This window comes from Furipterus horrens, unplaced genomic scaffold, assembly GCF_987537825.1.
Source record: "Furipterus horrens unplaced genomic scaffold, mFurHor1.1.pri manual_scaffold_17, whole genome shotgun sequence".
NCBI classification, from domain to species: domain Eukaryota; kingdom Metazoa; phylum Chordata; class Mammalia; order Chiroptera; family Furipteridae; genus Furipterus; species Furipterus horrens.
This window is the reverse complement of record NW_028327187.1, coordinates 21,663,923-21,672,177: the sequence shown is the minus strand read 5'-3', so window position 1 is coordinate 21,672,177 and position 8,255 is coordinate 21,663,923. Positions and strand designations below refer to the sequence as shown.

At 45.5% G+C, this 8,255-nt stretch overlaps 1 pseudogene; it reads left to right on the top strand.

Annotated features, from left to right (window-relative positions):
- The first annotated feature begins 392 nt into the window (after positions 1–392).
- LOC149990646 (small glutamine-rich tetratricopeptide repeat-containing protein alpha pseudogene) lies at positions 393–1,986 on the top strand (annotated as a pseudogene).
- Positions 1,987–8,255: the final 6,269 nt, after the last annotated feature.

Below are 8,255 nucleotides of genomic sequence, written 5' to 3'. Positions count from 1 at the left end.
AAGTTCAGGGTGCTGGTGCTCTTGTTAACTCTTGTTCTGACTAGATGTAACACCCTTATATAAGTGTCTCTTACTGTGTTAAAAATGTTTTAGTATCTGACCAAACATGTTGCTGTCTTGAAGCAAGGGAAAAGGACTTGGAGGAGGTAGCCTGATAGAAGACTGTAGGCTTTAACAAGGTTTAAAAAAGCGTTTTGGTTTTGCTTGGAGTGACCACAATGGGCAAAGCTGCTCACTTTTGCAATACTATTTTGGGCTGTTATACATGGAGGAAGTTTGGAACAAGAGAGTAGGTGAGAAATAATAGCACCAATAATGGGCATGGCTGGACAATTGAGGCGCCTGCGTAAAATGAGAGCCAACACGGGTTGGTTTCTTCACGCAGGCGTCGCGACGGGGGATGGGGCCTGACAGCGCCGCGGTGCGCAGGCGCAGCCGTCGGTGGGTCGGGGTTCGGCCACCTGAGAGGGTCTGCAGATCCTGAAAACCCCTGGGCACCATCTCTTCCTGTCTCAAGATGGATAACAAGAAGCGCCTGGCCTACGCCATCATCCGTTTCCTGCATGATCAGCTGCGGCATGGGGGGCTCTCATCTGATGCCCAGAAGAGCTTGAAAGTTGCAATCCAGTGCCTGGAGACCGCTTTTGGGGTGACGGTGGAAGACAGCGACCTCGCACTTTCTCAGACTCTTCCAGAAATATTTGAAGCTGCCGCAGGCAAGGAGATGCCGCAGAACCTGAGGAGCCCTGAGCAAACCCCACCTTCAGAGGAGGACTTGGCTGAGGCAGAGCGCCTCAAAACCGAAGGAAATGAACAGATGAAAGTCGAGAACGTTGAGGCTGCTGTGCACTTATACGGGAAAGCCATCGAGCTCAACCCTGCCAATGCCGTCTATTTCTGTAACAGAGCTGCAGCCTACAGCAAACTGGGGAATTACGCAGGGGCTGTGCAGGACTGCGAGCGGGCCATATGCATAGACCCGTCCTGCAGCAAAGCATATGGGAGGATGGGTCTGGCGCTCTCCAGTTTGAACAAGCACACGGAGGCTGTGGCCTACTACAAGAAGGCTCTGGAGCTGGACCCCAACAACGAAACATACAAGTCTAACCTCAAGATAGCGGAACTGAAGCTGAAAGAGGCACCCAGTCCCACAGGAGGGGTCAGCAGTTTTGACATCGCGGGTCTGCTGAACAACCCCGGCTTCATGAGCATGGCATCAAACCTGATGAACAATCCCCAGGTTCAGCAGCTCATGTCTGGGATGATCTCTGGCAACCACAATCCCCTAGGGACTCCTGGCACCAGCCCCTCACAGAATGACCTGGCCACCCTCATCCAGGCGGGCCAGCAGTTTGCTCAGCACATGCAGCAACAAAACCCAGAGTTGATTGAGAGACTTCGAAGTCAGATCCGAAGTCGGACGCCCAGTGCTAGCAATGATGACCAGCAGGAATGACCACCTACCTGTTCCAGCACCATTGGGTTCTTCCTAGCTGACTGGAGCCTCCACGTGTTCTGCTGTTTTCTTCTATTGGATTGCCCAAGAGGAAAAAAGAAATTGGACCTGCATGAGATAGATTTTTATGCTTTTATTTTTTTCCTTCACCCCCCCCCTTTTTTAACTCCCTTATGGCTCCCAGACCCTTCTTGAAACAGAGCCAGCAAGCTATGAACACAGGCCAGCACCAATCTCCAAAAACCCAGTCCCTAAAGTATTTGCTAGACTATTCCAGAGTGGGGATTGTCCTCGGACCACTCTTCGAGAATCTGCCGGTCTTATTTCCAGCCATATCTGGAGCCCACTGTAGCATCCTGCTCACTTGGTCTGTCTTCATGAGAAGCCTCTTTTTGAGTCAACTTTGGCTGCTCAGATGAGTTCACTGCCACCCATGATCTGGGCACCAGTATCCACCAGGCCGTCGGACCACAGGTTTTTGCATGAGGAACTCTAGTTGCAGATTTCTAAAGACATTCTCATTGCCTGTCGGGAGTGGGGCTGTCTCGGGGTGCCCAGGGTCAGCTTCTGGGACAATCAAGCATTTTAATAGATGTGTTTTTCACCCCCTTCAATCCTTCTTCCCCAGTACTCACACCCGACAGACCACGAGGGCAGTGACCATAACCTTCTTGCCTGGCCTGCTGAGCAGTCCTAGCCTGCCTATGTGTCTGGGCCCATGGACTCCCAGAGGGCTCCACCTCCTGTTCTGGGGCCCTTGGGGCCACCCTCTCAGCCTGCCATTGCCAAGCAGGCAAGAGCTGCCTCCAAGGAGGGCAAACACACAAGCCAGGGCTGGGTAGCCTGCCCAAGATGCGAGGTCACCATGGACATCCCTGCATCCCCTGCTTGGGCAGGGGGTTGGGGGGAGATCTGCTGAGCTCCCCCATGCTGGCAGCAGTGTTGGAGGCTCCCTGATGGTCTGCAAGCTCGACCCAGTGCTGTGTGATAGGAAACTAGTAGGAAGAACAGCCACTTCCAGCCACTTGCCATCATCACATGGTTGGTAAGGTGGCCCTAACTCTTGAGTGCTAGCCATGGTGATGAGAGTAACGTGTGGGGAATAAATAGACATCATGAAAAAAAAAATAATGGGCATGTATACAGCTCTTCTCAGTTAACAAATGACTTCATATTTAGAATCTCTTACTTGGTCTCCAGATATTGTTTTAATGTTTTATGTTGAAATAATTATAAATTAATAGGCAGTTTCAAATAAATACCCAGGGAAGTCTTGATCAGCCTTTTCCTAGCTTCCTCTGATGTTGACATCTTATACAAATATAGTACAATATTAAAGTCAAGAATTTGACATTGGTAAAATCCACAAAGCTTACTCAAATTCTACCAGTTATATTATAGGTACTTTGTGTGTGTGTGTGTATGAATGCAATTTTATTACATGTGAAGGTTTGTACAATCACCACCACAACAAGACACTAAAAACCATTAGATTATATACTTAAAATGGATGAAATATATATGTAAATTATATACTCAACAAAGCTGTTTTTTTAAAAGAGTGAATGGTAAATGAAGTGGAGCAAGTATAGTCAATTTTTTGCAAAAAACATTGGCAAAAATTTTGTTTTGGGAGGAAATAGCTACACATATATACAGGATCAAAAGAGAATTTATTTTAAGATAGGAATTGCTAGCATGTGTTTAAATACTGATGACCTTGATGCAATAAGAAGGGAGAAATTTGTGGTGCAGGGAAGAGAGGGGACCCCTGCAGATATTTCCATCTACCTTCAGGATAGCTCCACGTGGAAGTCCTATTGGTTCTAATCCAAAATTATATCCTGGGTCCATCTAGTTCTCTCCACCTCCATCACTACCACCTTGTTCCAAGCCAAGATTATCTCTCACAGGATTATTCTAATAGCCTTTCTAGCTGCCACTCTTGGTGCTCTCAAATCCATTATTTTTTTAAAAGGTATTTTGTTGTTATTCTATTACAGGTGTCTCCATTTTTCCCCCTTTGCCCTCCTCTACCCAGCCCACCCCCGACTCCCACAGTCAATCCCCACCCTGTTGTTCATGTCCATGGGTCATTCATACATATTTCTTAACTAGTTCCTTCCCCTTATTTCCACCCTTAACCCCCACTCCCCCTTCCCTCTGGTTGCTGTCAGTCTTCAGCTAGAGTGATATTTCTAAAAATATTAATCTGATCTTGTTCCTCCTGCTTAAAATCCCTCAGTGACTCCCCATTGCTCTTACAATATAGTCTGAGCCCCTTAAGTTGTCCTATAAGACTCCAAGATCTGACTCCAAATCTACATCCACATCTCTGAGCGCTCTCCCCTTTATATATTAGGCTCCAGTCATAGTGACTTTCTTTTTGTTCCTGGAATTCATCATCATGCTTTGTCTCACCCTCTTATCATGTTCGTCTGACACATTCCTACTCACCTTTTAAAAAATCAGCTATGGGGTTTACCCTTCCAGGAGAACTTCCTCGATCTTTCTGGACAAATGTAAGAATTTTTATTTCTGGGATCCCATGTTTACACCTTCACTAAAGCACCTACCATAGACAGATATGTCTGTTCCCTCCAGTGGACACTGAGAGCCTGGAAAACAGAAACTAGTTCTTAGTTCTGTGTCAGTCACAGAAAAGACCATCAAAAGTGAACAAAAAAAGTAAGAATGACTTCCCTGGAGAATATGGAGTCCAACACAAAGAATAACCTTCTCATTCCAACAAGAAAATGTGTTTCTTAGTGACATAAATAGTGTTCGGTCTCTAGACATTGCATTACCACTCATGATAGATGATAATCTAGGAAGAGTTTATGCACAGGTGGGAGGTTGGGCTACATCTGACCCCCAAGTCCTCTTCCAAATCTGATTTCATAAAAGCATGACTTTCTTCTTTTCTTTACTTCTGAATGAAATGGGGCTCTAGACTGGAGGTCATGTCACCTTTGAACTGGCTGACTAGGCCAAGGTTAGAAAAGGTACTTTCCAGAAGTTTACCATCCCAGGCAGACTCATCATGCCTGGCTTTGCTTTCTCAGCACCTCTGACTCCCCATCTGAAAACTGACTAATACTTGCTAATTGTGTGCTCTGGAATACTTTGATGAAAATGCCATAGTATGTAAATATCAAGTATTGTTACGAATAATAAAAATGGATGAAGTTCCTGTTGCTTATTCCTTGGGGTGAAATTATAGAAAATTGGTGTCTCTTGAAAAATCACAGGTCATACCTTCATTGCAAAAAAAAGGTTGATAAAACATGTTCAATCACTCAGTCCTTTGGATTCAATGTAGCCATATATTAGCTTTTCCAAAAATTTTCTGTCCATTCAGCCTGCTACAACTAATTATCATAGACTGGGTAACTTGCAAACAACAGGCATTTATTTCTCACAGCTCTGGAAACTGGGAGTTCTAGATCAAGGCATTGGCAAATTTGGTGTCTGGTGAAAGCCCACTTTCAGGTTCATGGACAAGATCTTCTAGCTATGTCCTCACATGGCTGAAAGGGACAAGGGATCTGTCATAAGGACACTAATGCCATTCATGAGGTCTCCACCCTCTTGTCCTAATCACATTGTAAAGGCCTCTCCTCCTAATGCCATCACACTAAGGGTTAGGATTTCAACATATGGATTTTGAGAGACACATTCAGTCTATACCATCTCTTGGTTACAAAAATGCCAAAGAATCTTTTGGCATTATTGTTGCTTGTGCTTATCAGTTTTCCATCAAAGACAGTGAGGCCTCACTGCAGTAGCTATCTAGTGTTTTGTTTACCCAGAGCAGCACTCCCCTTCTGGGAAATGTTCTTTTCTCCACTCCAACCATGCATTTGAAGGATGATTGCTATGTTCTTAGAAAACTCTGTTGCCTGGACACAGTGATTGGTATAGACACAGGTACATAATCCAAGCAAGGCAAATCAAAGTCCCTTCTAGGACTTTCAGTACTTGACATTAGAAAGAGCAAGTACAGAATGGTCTTGGGCTTCCAGCCAAGATGAAGGCATAGACAGACACGCTGCATCTCCCTCCACAACTAAGAAGGAATACAACTACCTCAAAACTAGAAACAATCAGAAGTTCCAGAAAATCAAACTACATGGCAGTACAACAAACAAAGATATAAAGAAGAAATACTCATTCAGACAGGTAGGAGGGGCGGAGCCAGGGCAGAGAAAACACAGTGTGGTGGTGGCAGCAGCGGTGCAGCGGCAGGCCAGCAGAAAGCACAGTTACACATTTTAAAAAGTCAGGAGGGACACATGGGAAGTGTTCCCAGCTTCTCACTAGACTGCACAACTCATGGTATCAGCACCAGGGAAAATCAAGCCTCATTGGTTTGACTGTGCAAACCAGTGGGGGTTGGGGCGGAGGCAGAAACTGCCAGTCTCTTAGCAGAGTCCACTTGTTTAAAGGGCCCCCATAGTTCTACAATGTCCATAGACCTATCCACTCTGGGAACGACAGCCAGGGCAACAGCTGGAGAGGCACTAGTCCCATATGGAAGTGGGAGAAGTGCCTGAAAAATGGAAAAGTGCAGGGCAAGCAGCATTGTTCCTTCTCAGACCTCTCCCACACACACAGTGCAACAGCATGGTGAAACGGGTTGCCCTATACTGATGAATCCTTAAGGCTCTGCCCCTTACAATGTAACAGGAGCAACAGCTCTACCTAAGACACAGAGGCACACACACACAGGAGACTTCCGGCCAAGATGGAGGCCTAGACTGACACACTCCATCTCCCTCCACAACTAAGAAGGACTACAACTACTGCAAAACCAGAAATAACCAGAAGTTACAGAAAATAAATGGAAGTCCAACGTATGAAGTTATAAAGAAGTGGTGCTCATCCGGACAGGTAGGAGGGGCGAATCTGGGGCAGAGAGGTCAAGCTGTGCTGGCAGCGGGACGGTGGTAAGCACAGACACCCGTATTTAAGGGGAGGCAAGAAGTGCCTGGGGAGTACCCCTGGCTGCAGACCAGACCCGTTAGCTTGCAATTCCAATGCTGGGGAAGGCAGACCTCCGTTGCCTTGAACTATGAGGTCCAGAGGGGGTGGGGATGGAGGAAGAGGCTCCTGGTTTCTGAGAGGAGAGTGAACAGCAGGAACCCATCTTGGACCACAACCCCCACAGAAAATGCCACAGCATGGTGAGAAGGGTCACCCGGTTGTGATGAGTGCACAGGGATCTCCCCCTATAGCATAGGAGATGTGACAGCCCCACCCAGGAAGCAAAGGTAAACACAAAATTATCAGGATGGCACAGATCATGATAGAGATCTGGTGACACAGTTGACCAGACAGCAAATATCTAATCTAATGAAGTAACAGGTAGAAAATCTTTCCAAGGCACAGTTCAGAGCTTTGGTTATAAGAATGCTTACAGAGCCCTGGTTGTTGTGGCTCAGTGGATTGAGCGTCGGTCTGTGAGCCAAGTGTCGCTGGTTCGATTCCAAGTCAGGGCACATGACTAGGTTGCACGTCAGGTCCCCAGTTGGGGGCGCGAGTGAGAGGCAACCACACAGTGATGTTTCTCTTCCTCTCTTTCTCCTTTCCCTTCTCTCTAAAAATAAATAGATAAACAAACAAAGAAACAAACAAACAAACAAACAAATAAATAAATAAATAAAAAGAATGCTTACAGACTTAACGCAAGATCTTAAATGAGATGGGGAAGAAAGGAAGGCTAGTCCTGCTGAAATGAACAAAAACACATACAAAACTAGTGGTGAGGGAAAGAAAACCAGGGATCAAATCAACAAATCAGAACATAGGGAAGGAAGAAACAGTCAACCAGTGCAGAAAGAGGAAACAAAAAGTGAGGAAAATGAGAAGCTCAGAAACCTATGGGACAGCTATAAGTGGGCCAACATCCGAATCATAGGGTTGCCAGAAGGTGAAGAAGAAGAACTAGAATTTGAAAAATTATGTGAAAAAATAATGAAGCAGAACTTCCCTAACTTGGGGAAGAAAATAGACTTATAGGTTCAGGAAGCACAGAGAGTTCCAAAAAACCTAGACCCAGGGAAAACCACACCAAGACACATTATAATCATTATGTCAAAAATTAAAGATAAAGAGAGAATCTTAAAAGCAGCAAGAGAGAAGAGAATTACATACAAAGAGTTTCCAATAAGACTATCAGCTGATTTCTCAAAAGAAACTCTGCAGACAAGAAGGGGTTAGCAAGAAATATTCAAAGTAATGAAAATCAAAAACCTACAACCACGATTCCTCTATCCAGTGAATCTGTCATTCAGAATAGAAGGGCAGAGAAAGTGCTTCCAGGACAAAGTAAAACTGAAGGAGTTCATCAGATCCAAACCACTGTTATATGAAATGTTAAAGGGACTTGTCTAGGAGAAAGAGGATCAAAGCTATGAACTGTGTTGAGTTCTTGTGCATGGCCCACTGATGCCATCTTTCCTGCGTTGCCCCCACCACACAGCATTGGCCTGGTGAGCTACACTAGTTCCACTCTGATGACTCCTTCAGGCCTCACCCTACCCAGCTCACACATAATCCAAGACTCAGCTGAAACCAGACTAGGCCTGCATTGCAGTATTTCTTTAAAAACTCTGTAGGAATTTTGCTCATGCTTGGGGGAGGCGTGCCAAAGACACATGGGTAGAAACTGAGCTGTGTGACTTTAGGGTAATGACCATCTTCCCACAGGGCTCTCAGGCACCACCTTTCAAGTATTAATCCCTCCTCATCATAGCATTAGCTTGGTGAACTCTATTAGCTCCACCCTGATAACTCC